This window comes from Macaca nemestrina, chromosome 3 (genome assembly GCF_043159975.1).
Source record: "Macaca nemestrina isolate mMacNem1 chromosome 3, mMacNem.hap1, whole genome shotgun sequence".
NCBI classification, from domain to species: domain Eukaryota; kingdom Metazoa; phylum Chordata; class Mammalia; order Primates; family Cercopithecidae; genus Macaca; species Macaca nemestrina.
This window is the reverse complement of record NC_092127.1, coordinates 183,798,772-183,820,263: the sequence shown is the minus strand read 5'-3', so window position 1 is coordinate 183,820,263 and position 21,492 is coordinate 183,798,772. Positions and strand designations below refer to the sequence as shown.

Below are 21,492 nucleotides of genomic sequence, written 5' to 3'. Positions count from 1 at the left end.
CATTGAACAGGAAGGCCAGGATTAAGATGGGTCTTGAGCATGGAACCGAGAGATTTGGCTGTTTCCTGTGATTCTCTTACCTTTTTTCTTCTTATATGTTATGGTGTTTTATTTTTTTGCCCTAATTGGTCCCTTCAAGATCCATACAATCTTCCATGGACATGGGGGATGGAGGGAGGGATTGAGAGAGAGAGAGAGAGGGAGAAAGACAGAGAGAAGAGAGAGAAGAAGAGAGGGAAAGAAGAAGAGAGAGCAGGAGATAGAAAGAGAGGGAGAAGAAGAAGAAGGAGGAGGAGGAGGCCAGGGAGGAGGAAGAAGGAGAAGGAAGAGGAGGAGGAGGAGTAAGAGGAGCTGGAGAAGCAGGTGTCAGGAGGAGGAATAAGAAAGAGGAGGAGGAGGAGGAGGAAGAGAAGAAAAGAGGAGAAAGGAAGGAGGGGCAGCCAGGAGATAGAGAAACCTTTGCCTTAAGCAGACTGACAGAGCTTACTTAGGTCACATGCTCACTCTAGAGACAGGCTAATGTCATGTGCCATTTGGCTTAGAATAATCATAATCTGAGGCCAGTACTGGAGTGGATACCTTAATTAAACTGGAGTTGTGTGGGTGCAGACACGGGTAAACAACACCCAGTGTTAGCCACAGTCTACCAAGAGTCTCTGCTGTGTGAGGGTTCTCCAGGTCCTCAGGGTCACTGGAGACACTTGGAGGTTGTTGTCTATGTCTGCTGATTGCAAAGGTAGAGATAAGGAGAGTGGAGCATTTCTTATGCACGTATGTGTATTTACCTCCAATGTAACGTGTAATATGATATACATGTTAATACACATAGTACTTTTAAGTTCAGCAAGGAATATACCAGTCGCTCAGGGTGACCAAGTTACCCCTCATAAGTGAATTATAAAGGAAATTCCCTCATGGGTTTTTTCATGCAAAATATATTCAAATTTATCACTGAATGACAGAGCACAATTTCTTTTTTTATTATTTATTTATTTATTTATTTTTATTTTATTTTTTAATTTATTTATTATTATTATACTTTAAGTCGTAGGGTACATGTGCATAACATGCAGGTTTGTTACATGTGTATACTTGTGCCATGTTGGTGTGCTGCACCCATCAACTCGTCATTTACATCAGGTATAACTCCCAATGCAATCCCTCCCCCCTCCCCCCTCCCCATGATAGGCCCCGGTGTGTGATGTTCCCCTTCCTGAGTCCAAGTGGTCTTATTGTTCAATTCCCACCTATGAGTGAGAACATGCGGTGTTTGGTTTTCTGTTCTTGTGATAGTTTGCTAAGAATGATGGTTTCCAGCTGCATCCATGTCCCTACAAAGGACACAAACTCATCCTTTTTGATGGCTGCATAGTATTCCATGGTGTATATGTGCCACAGTTTCTTAATCCAATCTGTCACTGATGGACATTTGGGTTGATTCCAAGTCTTTGCTATTGTGAATAGTGCTGCAATAAACATACGCGTGCATGTGTCTTTATAGCAGCATAATTTATAATCCTTTGGGTATATACCCAGTAATGGGATGGCTGGGTCATATGGTACATCTAGTTCTAGATCCTTGAGGAATCTCCATACTGTTTTCCATAGTGGTTGAACTAGTTTACAATCCCACCAAGAGTGTAAAAGTGTTCCTATTTCTCCACATCCTCTCCAGCACCTGTTGTTTCCTGACTTTTTAATGATCGCCATTCTAACTGGTGTGAGATGGTATCTCATTGTGGTTTTGATTTGCATTTCTCTGATGGCCAGTGATGATGAGCATTTTTTCATGTGTCTGTTGGCTGTATGAATGTCTTCTTTTGAGAAATGTCTGTTCATATCCTTTGCCCACTTTTTGATGGGGTTGTTTTTTTCTTGTAAATTTGTTTGAGTTCTTTGTAGGTTCTGGATATTAGCCCTTTGTCAGATGAGTAGATTGCAAAAATTTTCTCCCATTCTGTAGGTGGCCTGTTCACTCTGATGGTAATTTCTTTTACTGTGCAGAAGCTCTTTAGTTTAATGAGATCCCATTTGTCAATTTTGGCTTTTGTTGCCGTTGCTTTTGGTGTTTTAGACATGAAGTCCTTGCCCATACCTATGTCCTGAATGGTATTACCTAGGTTTTCTTCTAGGGTTTTTATGGTTTTAGGTCTAACATTTAAGTCTCTAATCCATCTTGAATTAATTTTCATATAAGGAGTAAGGAAAGGATCCAGTTTCAGCTTTCTACTTATGGCTAGCCAATTTTCCCAGCACCATTTATTAAATAGGGAATCCTTTCCCCATTTCTTGTTTCTCTCAGGTTTGTCAAAGATCAGATGGCTGTAGATGTGTGGTATTATTTCTGAGGGCTCTGCTCTGTTCCATTGGTGTATATCTCTGTTTTGGTACCAGTACCATGCTGTTTTGGTTACTGTAGCCTTGTAGTGTAGTTTGAAGTCAGGTAGCATGATGCCTCCAGCTTTGTTCTTTTGGCTTGGGATTGTCCCAGCATTGCGGGGTCCTTTTTGGTTCCATATGAACTTTAAAGCAGTTTTTTCCAATTCTGTGAAGAAACTCATTGGTAGCTTGATGGTGATGGCATTGAGTCTATAAATTACCTTGGGCCGTATGGCCATTTTCACAATATTGATTCTTCCTATCCATGAGCATGGTATGTTCTTCCATTTATTTGTGTCCTCTTTTATTTCACTGAGCAGTGGTTTGTAGTTCTCCTTGAAGAGGTCCTTTACATCCCTTGTAAGTTGGATTTCTAGGTATTTTATTCTCTTTGAAGCTATTGTGAATGGGAGTTCATTCATGATTTGGCTCTCTGTTTGTCTGTTACTGGTGTATAAGAATGCTTGTGATTTTTGTATGCTGATTTTGTATCCTGAGACTTTGCTGAAGTTGCTTATCAGCTTAAGGAGATTTTGGGCTGAGACGATGGGGTTTTCTAAATATACAATCATGTGATCTGCAAACAGGGACAATTTGACTTCTTCATTTCCTAACTGAATACCCTTTATTTCTTTCTCTTGCCTGATTGCCCTAGCCAGAACTTCCAACACTATGTTGAATAGGAGTGGTGAGAGAGGGCATCCCTGTCTTGTGCCAGTTTTCAAAGGGAATTTTTCCAGTTTTTGCCCATTCAGTATGATGTTGGCTGTGGGTTTGTCGTAAATAGCTCTTATTATTTTGAGATACGTTCCATCAATACCGAATTTATTGAGAGTTTTTAGCATGAAGGACTGTTGAATTTTGTCAAAGGCCTTTTCTGCATCTGTTGAGATAATCATGTGGTTTTTGTCTTTGGTTCTGTTTATATGCTGGATTACATTTATTGATTTGCGTATGTTGAACCAGTCTTGCATCCCAGGGATGAAGCCCACTTGATCATGGTGGATAAGCTTTTTGATGTGCTGTTGGATTCGGTTTGCCAGTATTTTATTGAGGACTTTTCCATCAATGTTCATGAGGGATATTGGTCTAAAATTCTGTTTTTTTGTTGTATCTCCACGAGGCTTTGGTATCAGGATGATGTTGGCCTCGTTAAGTGAGTTAGGGAAGATTCCCTCTTTTTCTATTGATTGGAATAGTTTCAGAAGGAATGGTACCAACTCCTCCTTCTACCTCTGGCAGAATTTGGCTGTGAATCCGTCTGGTCCTGAACTTTTTTTGGTTGGTAGGCTATTAATTATTGCCTCAATTTCTGAGCCTGCTATTGGTCTATTCAGGGATTCAACTTCTTCCTGGTTTAGTCTTGGGAGAGTGTAAGTGTCCAGGAAATTATCCATGTCTTCTAGGTTTTCTAGTTTATTTGCATAGAGGTGTTTATAGTATTCTCTGATGGTAGTTTGTATTTCTGTGGGGTCGGTGGTGATATCCCCTTTATCTTTTTTTATTGTGTCTATTTGATTCTTCTCTCTTTTCTTCTTTATTAGTCTTGCTAGCAGTCTCTCAATTTTGTTGATCTTTTCAAAAAACCAGCTCCTGGATTCATTGATTTTTTGGAGTGTTTTTGTGTCTCTGTCTCCATCTGTGATAGAGCACAGTTTCTAATAAGATCCTTACATTCTGCAAAAGCAGTGATATATTTCATGAGACTGCTTGATGTCCTGTCTCTTGATAACTTCTTGGTATGTTAAGATGAAAGCCTAGCTCAGAGACGGTGATTGTGGCTAGGGCAGAGTCGGTGAGGTCCAGGCACAGCCCTATTGGGAGGGGAGATTAGGGTTAAAGTTAGAAGTCCACGTATACTTTTGATCAAAGATTTTTGTCCAAGCCTGCTCACAATAGAGGATACAGTATTTATATGTGGTGTGGCTTTAAGAAGCTGAATAGATGGGTAAATCTGAAGGAGTAGCACACACTTCCTTTGAAATCTTATATTTCCAGTTCAAAATTCACATACACTTTACATTCTTCTCCTTAATAGACCTCTGCATGTTTTTATATAAAAATAAAGTTTTCCCATAAATCTCTGAGTAAAATAGGTGGTTTGGGAAAGTGTACATGCTCTTGCTATGGTTTAATAAAGTTCCAGCACATGGGGAGATTCTCTTGTCAGTTTCCCCATAATTATGTCATTCTAGGACTACTGTCACTAGTTTGTTCATAGTTATGCAATACTACTACTTTTTCTAAAATTTAATATACTAAATTTTAGTATATTAGTAGACTAAATTTTAAAACCGAATACATTTTTCATTTCTTTTTTTCTTTTCTTTTCTTTTTTTTTTTTTTTTGAGATGGAATCTCTCTCTGTTGCCAGGCTGGAGTGTGGTGGCACGATCTTGGCTCACTGCAAGTTCCACCTCCTGGCTTCAAGTGATTCTCCTGCCTCAACCTCCCAAGAAGCTGGGACTACAGGCGTATGCCATTACACTCAGCTAATTTTTGCACTTTTAGTAGAAATGGGGTTTCACTATGTTGGCCAGGATGGTGTCAATCTCCTGACCTCATGATCTGCCCGCATCGGCCTCCCACAGTGCTGGGATTATAGGTGCCCAGCCACATTTTTCATTCTCATACTAAGCTCTAGTATCCATGAAATGTTAAATTCCAGATCATGTTCAATTTATTGTATTCATTAAAACTAACAAAATATCACAACTGGAGGGTACCAACAGGGACCTATGTTTTCCTCTGGAAAATGCTTCATTTCCCAGTTTGAGAAGTGCAGAATCAGAGCGATAGTTCTCAAACTTTGCTGTGCATAGGAATCACTGAGGGAACTCGTACATTGCATGTTCCTGGGCCCTAACCTCAGGAGGTTTGATTCAGTAGGTCTTAGGTGGGCCTAGAAATCTCCATTTTTTAACAATTACTCCAGATGGCTGTGATGCTGGTGGGTTCTGGAAACATGAAGAATGTTTTCCTAGGAGAAAAGGTAGATGGCTTGTCTTTTAAATGATCTTTCATAAATCTCTCAGGTTTTAAACAGAAGCTAAATAATAGACAATTTAACAACAACAGAAACATAGTTAACATTTCTTGGACAACCATCATGTGTCAAACACTGTGCTCAAGAATTTATGTTAGCTCATATGTTGCCTTATTTAATCCTCACACCAGCCCTATATGGTGGGCTATGGTAAACACTATATATGGTAAATACATATACTATAAATATTATATATAAAGTATATACTATTATTTTACCTATTATACAGATGAGAAAACCAAGGTTCAGAGAAGGGCTCCAGGTCACACAACTGATAAGCGTTAATGTGGAATTCTAGCTCAAATCTGCTCATCCGAGTACTGGTCTCCCAATGGGGCCCTTCCATTTCATGGATGAAAGAAACTACATGCTTTGATGACCCAGTGATTAGGTAGCAAAATTGGCATGTGATCATTGAAACCGTGGATCTAAAGCAGGAGTCAACAAGCTTTTTCTGTAAAAGGCAAGATAATAAATATTTTTGACTTCGCAGGCCATTCAGTCTCCGTTGCAAATGGTCAACTCTGCCCTTGTGGTGAAAGCAGCAATAGACAATACAGAAATGGATGGAAGTGGCTCTGTTTCAATAAAATTTCATTTATAGAAACAATAGTTTGCCAACCCTGGATTTGAGTTTTCTGACTTTCAAGATGCAGAGTAAAGAGAACCTTGTGGCAAATACTTCATCCCTTTCCTTTACTTCCCTCTCTGCATTGATGGCTCTGGTCATTCCATGGCTACCTTCCTTCTGGGACATTTCATGTGAACTCCCCACTCTGTGCCTTTGCTTGAGTTATCCCAGTTACCTTCACCAATCCATACGCCCTTCTCTCAAAGTTCAGTGCATGTCTCACTTCCTCCCCAAAGGCTTTCTCCACCTGGCTTTCCCTTACATGAGAAGTGTTCTAAAAGCAGATCTGATGTGACTTTCCCTGGTTAGCACCCTTCAGTAGCTTCCCACGATTTTCAGGAAAAAATCTGAGTTCCTTTACAGCAAGCCCTCACCACCTCCGCTGATGTTTGCAGGTGGGGACCTGGTGCCCCAGTAATACCAAAGTGCTTTGAGCACACATTCTGTTCATGCCATTGGTTCATCACGTGGATAGCCCTGACTGGGGTGTCAGCTTGTACCAGTCATGTATGCAAGAATGTAACTCTCCTTTCTCTACATTCTTCAGTATCCCCCCATTTCTTTATTTCTAATTATCTCAGAAATCACTGTTTCTGCTCATGGTGAAAAAAATAACTTGTCATTTCATGGCAACCCAGTCTCTTCTAGATTTCAGCACAGTCAATTCAGAATGTCAGCTTGGCCCATTTAAGACTATTTTCGTCCGGGCACGGTGGCTCATGCCTGTAATCCCAGCACTTTGGGAGGCCGAGGCAGGCGGATCACGAGGTCAGGAGATCGAGACCATCCTGGCGAACACGGTGAAACCCCGTCTCTACCGAAAAATACAAAAAAATTAGCCTTGCGTGGTGGCGGGCACCTGTAGTCCCAGCTTCTAGGAAGGCTGAGGCAGGAGAATGGCGTTAACCTGGGAGGCGGTGGAGCTTGCAGTGAGCAGAGATGGCGCCACTGCACTCCTGCCTGGGCGACAGAGTGAGACTCCGTCTCAAAAAAAACAAACAAAAAAAAGACTCTATTTTCTACCCTCTCCTCCAAGGTGATCTAAGCTGCCAGGGGGTGATGTTTCTCCCAGGCATTGAGAAGGGCACCTGCTGGCCCCGGGCCTTTCTGGTGGCTGCCTTCTTATTGTGGAGGCAGCATCTGCTGCTGTGACCTGTGATCATGCTCTTGTTCGGGATTTCCGGGTCTACACACGAGGTCTCTTCCTCCTCTCTCCAGTTGGTTAGACCTGTACCTCCTGTAGGGCAGGAAAGCTGTTCTGTCATTGTTCATTCTTCCCTACCCTGAGGTTTATGGTATAAAGTCTTTGCTCTGCATTAATCAATTTTTCTTTAGATATGTAAAGGTAAGATTTTGAAGTTTTCTCAAACACAGCCAGCCAGCCGAACCCTCAAAAGTTTTCTCCCTAGAAAAGTGGCTTTTCAAATCTGAGAATTTGACTCTGTTCTAAATGCTGCTTTCTCCCCGTGAAGCTCATGCATGTTGCCATCTCTTGCTCCTGTCTGAGATCTTTCAAAATATTACTGCTCAGCATTTAGTAAGTCACTTCTTCCATGAGGTCTACCCTTATCTCCCCAGTTGGTGGTGGTAGGTGGCCCTCTTCTGTGCTACTGTTAACATCTTATGCATTATTCCTATCATTGTAACCTGTATCCTAATTGTCCATTTACTTGACATCTCTCAACAGAGTACGATCATCTTGGAAACAAAGGTCCTACTTTTTAATTTCTTATATATCCAGGGCTTAATACAGGTCCCTGCACAGTGTAGCTGGTTAAAAAAAAAAAAATATATATATATATATATATATATATGTATATATATGTGTGTGTGTGTGTGTGTGTGTGTGTATATAGATATAGATATATAGAGAGATAGGCGTGATCACATGCCAATTTTGCTACCTAGTCACTGGGTCATCAAAGCACATAGTTTCTTTCATCCATGAAATGGAAGGGCCCCATTGGGAGACCAGTACTCGGATGAGCAGATTTGAGCTAGAATTCCACATTAACGCTTATCAGTTGTGTGACCTGGAGCACTTCTCTGAACCTTGGTTTTCTCATCTGTATAATAGGTAAAATAATAGTATATACTTTATATATAATATTTATAGTATATGTATTTACCATATATAGTATTTACCATAGCCCACCATATAGGGCTGGTGTGAGGATTAAATAAGGCAACATATGAGCTAACATAAATTCTTGAGCACAGGGTTTGACACATGATGGTTGTCCAAGAAATGTTAACTATGTTTCTGTTGTTGTTAAATTGTCTATTATTTAGCTTCTGTTTAAAACCTGAGAGATTTATGAAAGATCGTTTAAAAGACAAACCATCTATCTATCTATCTATCTATCTATCTATCTATCTATCTATCTATCTATCTATCTATATAGTTTGTTGATTTAATAACCCACACAGCCTCTCCTGCAATTCACTTCAATGACCATCTGGTTAGTATCTACTGCATTGTTAACTAGCTTTTAAGACTGTGTTTTATCTTTTCAGCTAATCATAAAGTCCTTGAAGTCACTGGCAATGCTATATAATTTTAGTTTATTTTCTGATTCTCCTAAAATACTCTGTGCAGGACTAGGTATACAAAAATATTTGTTTAGTCGATGATTAAAATTACTCCTCTCTTTGTAAAAGAAAACAAATACGTGCAATTTACAATAACATTCTAATTGTATTCTTCAGGTAGGTCATGTTGACTTTGCTGCATCATTTATCCTCATTGGTGTTTTAGTTATTAGATATTTGTCAGCTCTCCCAGACTTATGACTGTGTTTATTTTAAGCCACTGTGTTCAGCACCTCCAGCAGTGGTTTGTGCTGAAGGGAAATTTAATAAGCATTGAACGATGATCAGATATTGGCTCTTTTCCACCAAATAAGCTCTCTAATCATTCCCTGTTCTGTCCTGTGAACTTGCTTAGATTTCAAAGGATGTGCGACGCATTACATAGTATGTCCCCTTCACCTTAAATTTAGTCATGGAAATACAGCATTAAGAAATTATGCTAATTGGCTGGGGCACATTGAACTAGTTACTTCCATTATTCAGAACTTAGTTTCCCCATTTGTAAATAAAGTAGGAAAGACAGTGTGATCTTGGGGTTCTGTCTCTGTTGTGTAAAACTCTGCACATCCAATCCAGGTACCTGGAGAAGGGAATGGAGCACAGGCATAGACAACAAGAGACAATGGGAAATGCTGCCTTACCAAGCCAGCTGCTTCATACAGAAAACAATTCAGAGTCTAAAACTGACTCAGCAGCAACACGCGGATGCAGAGAAGCAATGGGTTTGGGGAAAATAACATCTAGAGCTTATTGGATGCATTTTCCTAAAGACCAATTGAAGTTCCTTTTCTTAGACACAGAAAGCGTTGATTTTTATGCCAAGTACTAGACACTTTCACATAAGTAACGCTTACAACAATCTGAAGACAATTTTTCTTTCTTTCTTTTTTTTTTGAGATGGAGTTTTGTGCTTGTCACCCAGGCCGGAGTGCAATGGTGCCATCTCAGTTCACTGTAACCTCCACCTCCTGGGTTCAAGTGATTCACCTGCCTCAGCCTCTAGAGTAGCTGGGATTACAGGGGCTGCCACCATGCCCAGCTAATTTTTGTGTGTTTATAAGAGATGGGGTTTCACCATGTTAACTAGGCTGGTCTCGAACTCCTGACTTCAGGTGATCCACCTGCCTCAGCCTCCCAAAACTGCTAGGATTACAGGCGTGAGTCACCATCCCCGGCTTGATAATCTTTCTTATATTTATCATTCTTTTTAAAGAAAACAAACAAAAAAAGGATTCACTGAGGTTAAATAACGTGCACAAAGGCAGACAGATAGAATACGGCAGATCCAGGATTGAAACTCTGAATTCGTGCATGCTCGTTCCCCTCTGCTTGGCAATTCCCAGTACTGATAATAGTCCTCTATCTTTATTTAAACAACAGTGTGATAATAGTGCATGTCATTGGAAGTGGCTGGGAGCATTGTTAAAGCTTTGGGCCACAAGTGTACTGTTTAGTGCAATGAAGCAAATATCTTTTCATACAAATAATTTATTTGTACCAAAGTTTTCTACTTGAACACACAAAGTGAGTTGGACTAATGTATTATTTTATTCTAATGAGGTGGTTGGAAATTAATGTATTTAGAGCTTATGAAATTTCAGACTAGCTTTCAAAACCTTTATTTATTTCCTGGTGGACTTCAAGTAAAATGTAACCGAAATGATTCTTATTCATCTACATGTTTATGCTCATGAAAAACATTCGGATGAATTATTTAATGCCCACTGCTTAAGATCCTTTTCTTAAAGGCCATTTGAAGTCGCTTTTCTTTGAAACAGAACATGTTGATTTTGATGTCAAGTGTAAATGAATTTGAACCATAGACAAGTTTGCAATTTAGGATGAAGCCTTGAAATTTGGAAGCTCCAGTTGGCATCCAACCTTGGCAAATGCATTCTTTAACCTCCAAAGTAGTTATATTGGAGAAATCCAGAGGGATAACAGGGCTTTAATGAAAATTGTCAACAAAATTGAAGAGAAAAAAGGAAAGCATATTTTAAAATCCAGAACTGGAGAGGTCCCTAAACTACAAACAACTGACGCATAAAACTCAAGAAGGCTTCAAACAGCTTTAATCTGCTAGTGAATCTGTTCTTTGATAGCATGTAAAATCTAGGCTGAGAAGTGTGTGCTGAAGGGTTTCAGTACACTAATTCCAACTAATTCCAAGATTGATTTTGCTAAAGAACCTGACTGGCATTCTAAAAAGAAATGGCAGGGAATGGAAGAAGAAGAAAGAAAGAGAAGACAGAGTCAGAGATAGAGAGAGAGATGGAGAGATAAAGATACAGAGATGATGGGGAGTGTGGAGAGACATTGAGAGAGAGAGAGAGCAGGACCGACAGCAAAAGAGAGAGAGAGAAAGAAGGGGAGGGAGAGATCTGTGTTTAGAGACCAAAGATTTAGATTTGAATCTTAGTTCTGTTATTAACATTTTATAAGATTTCATGCAGATCACTGAGAGCAATTTAAACTTCAGTTTTCTTACATATATAGTGGGAATAAAGACATCAGGCTTTACACTGTAGGATCAATTGAGGTGGTGCATGTGAACAATTCTGCAGATGTAAAGATGATGCAAATGTGGACATTGTTAACCCCTCCTCCCCTACTGGTAGGTCAACACACAATCCTCACCTGTTTCCATCCCCTCTCTGAACTTTCCTGTGTTGCTCCTCCGAGGCAAATCTTTCCAAGTGTGCTCTAAATTCTGATGCCTGGATCTCATCCTCTTCCGCTGTTTTTCACTTTTGTTTACTTCTGCCTTTCTGCATTCCCTCAATTTGTCATTTATTTTTAGATTCTTCCTGGGAGCCTTCAAACATCTCTTGACCCTCTAGTTGCTCTCTAGGTGCCACCCAAGTCTCTTCTTCATTTCATTTTCAGGATTCTTGTAAGATATGTCTACACAAGCTATCTCCACTTACTTACCTCCAAAGCTCTTCTCCACTCATTTCAGTGTGGATCCCACCACTTCCCGCATCTCTATCCCTCCCTGTTTTAAGACACCAAATGGATTCCATAGTCTAGAAACTGGTGTAACTTTCTAGTTTCATATAATGAAGCTGTTTTCTCATTGAATACTCTTTTCTTCTTGAAATGCTATCTTATTGGGGCTTCTGTGACTTCAGTCTCTCCAAGTGTTCTTGCTAGCTGCTTGGAAGCCCCTTCTGAGTCTTTTTCTGATGGTTCATTTTCCTCCTCACTATCTCTGTATGTTGGAATATCTCGAGGAACAGTCCTAGGCCTTTTCTCTTCTTGGTCCACACTCTCCTCTAACAGTCCCATTTACTTACATGGCATCAAAACCTCTATTATACCAAAATTCCCCAGTTCAGTCTGCATCATCCAGCCTCTGTCTTGTCTTGTATCTAGGCTCACTGAGATTCAATAGTATCTCAGCAACTCTTCTTAAATATATTCCAGACAACTCAAAATGAACATGTTCAAAACAGAAATTATGCTTTTTCCTCCACATACGCTTCTCTCCAAGGCCTCCCCAGCTCAGTAAATGACCAGTTGTTTATGTCTGAAAGCTGAGAGTTGTTCCTGATACTTCCTTATCCCTTGTTCTTTACACTAAATTTAATACCAAGTCCTGTTAATTCATCTTCCAAAGCACCTTGGTGTGTGCCCACTTCTGTTTAGGTTCATTTATGTCACTAGTCCAAATCACCATCATTTCTCATCTGGACTATGGTGTTCATTTCCAAGCTGTTTTTTCCACTTCTAATTCTGTTTTCTTTGATTCTGTTTTTCAAACAGCAATGAGTGATATTCAGAAAATTCAAAGTGGTTATGCAATTCCTCAGTTTTAAGTCCTTTATTTGGACTTCCAATGGCACTTGCTATAAAATCCAACATTTTCATTAAAGTCTGCAAGACCCTCCATGATCTGCGCTTTGCCCCTCTTCTCCAATCTCATCTCATTCGTCACTGACCCTCTTATTTATTGCCAATCATTTCTGCCAGGATGTTCTGGAGTTTAACATTTCTTTGTGTTACAAAAGCCAGATAACTATAAAGAATTCAGAGTTGTGTTGCCAGAAACACAGATGTCGTTTTGTTTGTGTCAGAGCCATTTGAACCAGAGTGACTCCATCTTGAATAGGGGCTGGGCAAAATAAGGCTGAGACCTACTGGGCTGCATTCGCAGGAGTTTAGGCATTCTCAGTCACAGGATGAGATAGAAGGTGGGTACAAGATACAGGTCCCAAAGACCCTGCTGATAAAGTAGGATGCGATAAAGAAGCTGGACAAGACCTGCTGAAACCAAGATGGCGATGAAAGTGACCTCTGGTCATCCTCACTGCTCATTATACTTTAATTATAATGCACTAGCATGCTAAAAGACACTCCTACTAGCACCATGATAGTTTACAAATGCCATGGCAATATCCGGATGTTACCCTATAGGGGTAAAAAGGGGAGTCTAAAAAGGGGAGGAACCCTTAGTTCTGGGAAATCTCCACCCCTTTCCCAGAAAACTCATGAATAACCCACCCCTTGTTTACCATATAATTAAGAAATAAGTATACACAGTTGAGCAGCACATGCTGGTGCTCTGCGTATAGAGCAGCCATCCTATTATTCCTTTACTTTTTAATTAAACTTGCTTTCACTTCATTCTATAGATTCTCCCCAAGTTCTTTCTTGTGTGAAGCACAAGAACCCTCCCTTGGAGTCTTGATTGGGACCCCTTTCCAGTAACACTTGTGCTTTTCGTAGAAAATATTATTTTATATGGTCCCAGGGGAATACTGGGGAGCAAGGAGAACATTTAGAAAAATATGAACAAATTAGAAGTCTAAGGGTTTCCTTTCTTTTGTGCTAGAATAATAGCACTGAAAGGGAGATCAGAGGTCATCTAATTCAACTTCTTCCTTTGGAAGATGAGAAGACAGTGGTTCAGGGAAGAAAAATGATCCCTTAAGATCACAGAGCTTGCCAGTTTACCTGTAATGTAACCAACTTCTTTATTAGGTATAATCATGGTAGACCAAATTTACCTTCCTTATGCTAAAATGATCTTTTGCTCTTCAAATGTTCCTCTGCACTGTGATGGAAAGGAACTCTGTCATCTGTGTATTCCTACAAATAAGTTTAAGAAAAGACACTGTAAGAATGGCTGCTTAGAGTTTAAACCTCATTCTTCAATGAGAATAACATAATCTTTCTGTCTCTTAAGAAACTTCAGGCATAATAGAAGGCAGACTTTTTAAGTTGGAGGCATCCGGAAGCTTTTACCTCTCATATTTAAAATCCGATCATTGAGAGTATCCATTTGCCAAGCTCTTTGTGCATGCAAAGAATGAGTATAGCTTTTTTCTAAGCCTCAGTTTCCCCATATGTGGAACAGGGATAATATTCATACGATAGTGTGTTTATGTCACAAAGTTGTGGTAAAAATAGGTAAGAAAACATATTTAATAGCACCAAGCATTCTGTACATGCTCACTTCCATTTTTGCCTGTTTTACTTTCTTCCCTCCTTGGACAAATTATATAGCTGCTTTAATCTCTTCGCTGTAACTGAGGGGACTGAGAGATATATATAGGTGCATGTATTCACCCCCACACATGTAAGTATGGTGTAGAAACATACATGCTCTTAAATGTTCTCCTTTGTAGCACTTATTGCAGTTGTAATCATTGATTTAAACATTTGCCTAATGCCTGACTTTCTATCTGAACTCTAAGCTTCATGTGAGTAAGGACCATTCTTGCTCTGTTCTCTGTTGTATGCGAGCATCTGCAGATTCTTAAAAATTCATTTTACATCTATTTTTTGTATGTTAATTTAAGTGCCAAACATTTTTCTAGGCCCTGGATATCTGGCAGTTTACAGAAAACAAATCTCTGGCTATAGCGCTTTGTTCTAGTGGAGGAAACAGATGATCATACATCACTGCTTCTCCATTTACTTGCTGTGTGATTTGAGGAAAGTTACACAACCTATCTGTGCCATAATTTCCTTATCTGCAAAACAAGAGATCATTGCCCATAGGTTTCTCACATTTTTTAGCTCCTGTGAACAGCTGTTATTCTGGGCCCAGCTTTTTAGGTATGTATATATATATTTTATATATATTTTTTTTATATATAAATTTTATTATATATAATATATATAAATTTTATTATATATATAAAATAAAAAATTATTTAAAAATATGTTTTGGAGACAAGGTCTCACTCTGTTGCCCAGGCTGGAGTGCAGTGGTGTGATCACTGCTCACTGCAGCCTTGACCTCACTGGTTCAAACAATCTTCCTGCGTTAGCCAAATGAGTAGCTGAGACTTCAGCTGTGCACCACCACACCCAGAAAATTTTTGTATTTTTTGTAGAGACAGGGTTTCACCATGTTGCCTAAGCAAGTTTTGAACTCCTGGGCTCAAACAATCTGCCCTCCCTAGCCACCCAGTATTGAGAATACAGGTGTAAGCCACCATGCCTGGCCTTTTAAAATAGATTTGTATAGCTCATAGCCTTGGAAGGTATAGCACAGGGGTGTCCAATTTTTTGGTTTCCCTGGATCACATTGGAAGAAGAAGAATTGTCTTGGGCCACACATGAAATACACTAACACTAACTATAGCTGAGGAGATAAAAAGATTGCAAAAAAACTCATAATATTTTAAGAAAATTTATAAAATGTGTTGGGCCACATGCAGCCCTGTGGGCTGTGGGTTGGACGAGTTTAGTGTAGTGTCTCCCTCCATGGACAGGGCAGATCTATTTCCTGACCAACATAATAAAGATAATGTTTTCTTCTGAGACAAAGGTTGAGCAGGTTTGCCAGTGGCCTGGTTATAAGATTAGGGGTTTCTTAGGGTCAGATTCCTCAGCTGTGACACAAGTCCACAGTGTGTGCAGCATCTACACAGGCCCACCTGCATTGTCTCTGTGGAACTTGGGTGGAGCAAAGGGACCTGATATGAACATGAAGTTCATGCCATCTGTTGTGCCATGAGTAATAACCTCTTTGCTTCTGACCCAGGAGTCTCGTATCTTCTGCCAGCATCTGTGTGTGGCAGCTTGACTTATTAGCTGGCAAGCAGGGGAAAATATCAGATCCTTCACAATTTTATTTATATTTATGTATTTTTGAAAATGTATTTATTAAATGTATTAATGCTAAGTTTATTAAATTAGTATAAATTATGGGGCACAAGTGTAATTTTGTTACCTGAGTAGATGTCATAGTGGTAAAGTCAGGGCTTTCAGCGTATCCAGTATCTGTATAATGTACATGGTACCCACGAAGTAATTTCTCATCATCTACCCTCTTCCCACCCCCACACCCTTCTAAGTCTCCGTTGTCTATTGCTCCATACCAGATGTCCATGTGCACACACACTTATAAGCGAGAACAGGCCTTATTTATCTTTCTGTGTCTGATTTGTTTCACTTAAGATAATGGCCTCCAGTTCTATCCACGTTGCCACAAAAGACATTATTTAACTTAAAAAAATGGCTGAATATAGTATTCTATTGTGTATATAAACCACGTTTTCTTTATCTAATCATCCATTGATGACCACTTAGGTTGATGTCATATCTTTGCCTTGTCCTTTACAATTTTTGATAATAATATAGTTCCTACTTCACAGCGTTGTTGTGAGGATTAAATAAAAGAATGCCCTTGTGCTTACTGTTGATTTGTCTGGAATCCCCGTCTCGCCTCCTAACACATACTCCCTGATCCTGCATTCACATGATATTCGCCTGCTCATTCACTCACCTCCTTTAGGTTTCTCCTCAGATAGTACCTTCCTAGTGAGGTCTATCTCAACATCCCTGTTTAAAATGACAGCTTCCCCCTATTAGTTAGCGTTCAACCAGAGAAATAGAAGCAGTAGGAAACACATATTAAGAGAGGTACTGCAGGAAATTGGCCTATGCAATTGTGGGAGCTGGCTAGGCATGATAAATATCCACAGGTCAGGTCCCTGGGGAAGGGTGGGCTGGAACTCTCAGTTATGAGCTGACACTGCAGCCCACAGATGGAATTTCTTCTCCAGGGAAGCCTCAGCTCTACTGGTGAAACCTTTCAACTGCTTGAATCAGGCTTACCCAGACCATGTAGGATCATCTTCCTTACTTAAAACCAACTGATTATGGACTTTAATCACATCTACAAAATACCTTCATAGTAACACCTAGATTAATGCTTGATGGAATTATAGAGGAGTGAAGCCTTGACAGGTTGACCCATCAAAAGACCAGACAACACAATACTGGCTATTTTCTTCATCTGTTTATTTTTGTCACCATAGCTATCAGCATCTAATTTACTATTTTAACTTGTTTTTCCAGTTGTCTGTCTCCTCTACTAAAATGTGCATCCCATGAAAAGGGGGATTTTTGACTGTTCACTGTTATCTTATTTGCCTATACAGTTGTGTATATGGGAAATAGCCTATACCATGCTATTATTGACCAATAGCAGTAGATGGACAATAAATACATGCTAAATTGTTGAATGAATGAATACAACATGCTCAGAAAAGGGCCTGATGCATTATAAGTGTACACTAAATGGTATAATAAATGTGCAAAAGATACCATCCACTTTGCATTTATGCATCTCAATATTATTTTCACACTTTCCTTCTTTGATCCTAGACACCTTTTCAAGGGTGCTAAATCCAGTAGCCTTTGCTAGATCCAGGTCGCATGGAACTCCCCTGCCTGCCCCAGTCTCTAGCCTCACTTGTGGTCCACTCAAATGCATCGGATGCTTCTGCTGGCCTGAATTTCTTTAAATCCTTAAATTCCTTTTGCTGCACCTCCTGCCTCTCTTCTCTTGTCCAAGCTGTTCTCTCAGCCATGAATGCTTTCTCCCACTTTGGATTCACCTGGCTCAGTTTTATTCCTCTTTTAACACTCAGTCGAGGTGTTGATTCCTGTTCAAGGTGCTTTCTGATCCCCAAGATGGGTGCCTCCTTTTGTGCCTCCCTGGTGTTCTGCCCTCAGTCTGTCCTAACACCTGGCCGACTCCTACACTCCATTATAATTGGCTTTTTCACTCATTCCACACTAAAATCCTTGAGGACAAGATCATGTCATTTATTTCTGTATCTCCAGAGTATAGTACGACTTCGGGCACAGAGAGATGCACAATACATTTTGGACAAACGTGTAGTTGAATGAGGGCACCCAAATGACACAGAAACAGCTACTTTGCTCAGCAAGGGCAGTGCCTCTCAACCCTTACCTTGCATTAGAATCCAAGGAGAGAGTTTTAACATACAGTGCCTGGGCCTGAACCCCCCAAATTCTGATTCAGCTGGTCAAGCATGAGGCTTGAGTGTTGGTTTTTATTTTTTAATTTATTTTATTTTAATTTTTAATGGAAACTCTATAAAATGAGTTTGATGTGCAGCCAGGGCTAAGGAACACAACCTCTGAGATAGCTCTGAGCTAAGTTTCTATTTTATTTGCTCCCTCTCTCCAGAGGAACAGAGTTACCCCTTTCCCTTTAATTTGAGAGCAGTTTTTTGTTTTTTTTTTTTTCTTCTGGGGAAGCTTTGTACCTGGAATCCTTGCTCAGTGCTCAAAGTTAATGGTGCACCTGTGTGTATGGCCTTGAGCAGCCTGGCCAGGGAAGAATTTGCATTTTTACTGCATTTTCATCATTTACTGAAAAGGATGTATTATGTGATCACAGGCAGATGCTTTGAAGGTAATATAAATGATTCAGAATCTGTCATTGAAACTCACGTTGTTTTTTGGGAATGAGAAGGAGTTTGTAGCTGGGTGGTGGGCTGTGGAGGGTTTAACAGTGAGATCAGTCTGTCAGGGCACCTGAATTTCTTCCTTGTTAACTACCTTCATCTACACATGGTGGTTAAGAGAGAGTACTCTGGAGTACTCTGGAGTCAAATACCTGAGTTTGAGTCCAAGCTGAGATGTTTAACAACTTACTAGCCTTGTAATTTCTTTGTGCCTCAGTTTCCTCAACTGTCCCATAAGGCCATAGTGCTACTGCATACAATTTTGAGGATTAAATTATATGTTGTATATAAATTGCCAGACACATAGTAGGTGCCCCAAGACCAAGTTATTATTGCTGTCCTCTCCCCCATGCCTTCCTCTTCACCCCTGGTCCCCAGCCTCAGGTGACATCTGTTTGATCACTCACCTGTATGTACGGAGCAATCCCCCAATTCCAGTGGCTGAACCCTTGTTCTCAACCCTGTCACAATGCAATATAGGTCTCTATCTAGGAGTATGGATCTGCTATGATGTGGCGGTGATTAAAAGGCCCACACTTTGTCCATAGAGTAGACCTGCCATTTCCCAGGGCCTTTGGGAATCGATGGGATTCTCTGTGCTGATCAGAGGCAAAAGAACAGGAAAGATTGCTTAGGGGCTGGTCAGGCTTAAGTGAGGCATACCTCACATCCCTCCACATTTCTCTGTCCAAACTCAGTGTCATGGCTCCACTTAATAGAGATGGAGGCTAGGAAATGTAATCTGTCTTTGTGTGCCGAGGCAAAGGTAGTGGAGATGGCAAACATACCACATTCTCTCTGCCACATTCACTGCAGTACAGTTTAACTGTTGACAGATCTAGTTTCTCAAGACAGGGACTTGCAGTTTTTCTAGGTTGTACTTACTTGAGATGCTTTTTTCAAACACAGAATGCATTGGTTGTTTTTTCTTCAGAGCAATATTGGCAAGAAGTGAGACGTGATCAGCGTTTCTTTGTGTTGCTTTTCACAGTGACCTTGGTTGGCATTCTCTAAGGACACAGACGTACTGTTGTAAGCCGTGGCTGAAAGTACATTCAGACACAAGAGAGGTCGATGAGAGGGAAGTGAAAAGACAGAGTGAATAAAGAACTTTGTAATTTATCAAGATGATCAAGATGTGAGTACCCAAGTCTTTTCTGAATATTTTTCTTCAAAAAAAGTATCACAGGTGACTTGTGGATGTGGCTTTCTCTCTGGCCAGTGGGAGAAGACATCAGGAGAGAGTTCTGTAGTTTGATTTGTGCGCTTGACAGATATATGTTGAAGTCCTTACCCCTAGTACCATGAAAGTGACATTATTTGGAAATAGGGCCTTTGCAGATGTAATGAAGTTGATACGAGGTCATAGTGGATCAGGGCAGGCTGGAATGCAATGGCTGGTGTGCTACTCGGATGAAGGAGGTTTGGACACAGACACTCAGAGAGGAGAGCACCATGAAAAAGCACAGAGGCACAGACACATAGAGAAGACAGCCACGTGATGACCAAGGCAGAGACTGGGGTGATGCTTCTATAAGACAAAGAATGTCAAGGATTGCTGGACAGCCACCAGAGGCCAGAAAGAGGCAAGAAGGATTCTTCCCTAGAGACTTCAGAGACAGGGCAGCCCTGCTGACACTTCGATTTTGGACTTCTGTTTTTGGATATACTGTTTGTTTTTCAGGTTATCCAAAGTTATATTGATTCTTTTTTTGTTATTGTAAATTTGAAGAAGGAGCATCTTTTGTGAATTCATGCGGAGATGTGGTGTGGGCTAGCAGTGGCCTGGATATGACCGTTAACATTCAGCCTGGAGTACATATTGTGGTTTGCTTGGTAAGGAAGAAGATTTAATAAGATTCCAAACTGATTTTCGTGTTACTCATCCTCACTGTTCTGATCACTGTGTCAAATTCTGACCTTATCCTTGAGGATATTCCCATCTCGTGGGGTGACAGACAAATCACAGGCTGCTAAACCATGTGTACTTGGGGCTGGATAGCAGCAAGCAGAGAGCAGTCACTGTGTGAACACAAACAGGAGCATCTGACACTCAGCACCAGCGAGGTAGGGAAGGGTTGGTCAAGGAAGGCTTCCTGGAGGAGGTGGCTGCTCTGCTGTCACTCCCAGCTTTTTCTAAAGGTAAATGTTGTGCAAATCTTTAAAGGGTTGCAACCCTCAGAGTGCTCACGTACTTGAGACTGGCCCTTTTAGGATGCTTGAGAGAGTGTGGAGTTTTACTGATCATGCCTTTGTATTCTATATTTTTGATGGTTTGACAACTTGAGGTCTTGTTGACATTGGTGGGATTGCACCTCCCTGGACTAGCTAATTTCTAGCGATTACTAACAACTGGTTCTGAGCATGTCTTTCATATGCAAACCAACCAATCCAGAGCCCATACCCCAAGCACTTCCTTTACAGAGATTTTATACTTCAGGCCACTATTTCCCTTATCGCCCCAGGGCCAGGTACCAGTAAGATAGGGGCACCCTCCATGCCCTAGAACCTGCTAAAATTATGCATACTACCCAGTCCTAATGCTTACCCTGTCTCACCCATTTCTCCAGAAACCACAACAAAGGCTCTTGCCCCCAGTTCCCCTTCTCCCCTCTGCCCAGGGGTCAGACCTGCTGCCTCCCTGCGTGGCCTTGCGTAGAGTGGCATGAGAACTGTGAGTGGACTTCTTCCTTCATGACAGTCATTTCTGTGCCTGCGTGTCTTGCCATACCTGATTAAAACAGTCCCGGGTACCCATTGAAAAAAGAACTGATTAAAGGGTTTGGGGAACTGTTTGGATTTCAGAAAGGATGGGGCCTGAAGGGAGAGAGGGATGTGGTAAGAAGGCTGCAGAAATGAGCAGCACTCACATCCTGGGAGACGTGGCAGGGATGAAAGAAGACAGCCAGAGACCACTCGGCACCAGGGACAGAAACCTTGGCTGGGGAACCAGAAACCTATGCTGTTCATCAGCCCTCTGTCGAGTCATGACTACTGTAAGTTATCTGAATTTCCCTACAGGAGGCAGCAAAGGTGTGCATCTCTCTTGTGGCATTAATAAAGGTGCTTGGAGGGTGAGAGCCAGAGTCCCTGTCCTAAGAAGGTTT

At 40.7% G+C, this 21,492-nt stretch overlaps 1 protein-coding gene across 2 annotated transcripts in view; it reads left to right on the top strand.

The window, feature by feature from the left end:
* The window catches only part of LOC105487925 (uncharacterized), a 313,023-nt gene that overhangs the window by 161,262 nt on the left and 130,269 nt on the right, over positions 1-21,492 (top strand). For both annotated transcript variants that reach the window (XR_011621459.1, XR_011621460.1), the window contains exon 9: positions 19,377-19,523. The gene's annotated coding sequence lies outside the window, so the exon portion shown is untranslated. The remainder of the gene's footprint in view (positions 1-19,376; positions 19,524-21,492) is intronic.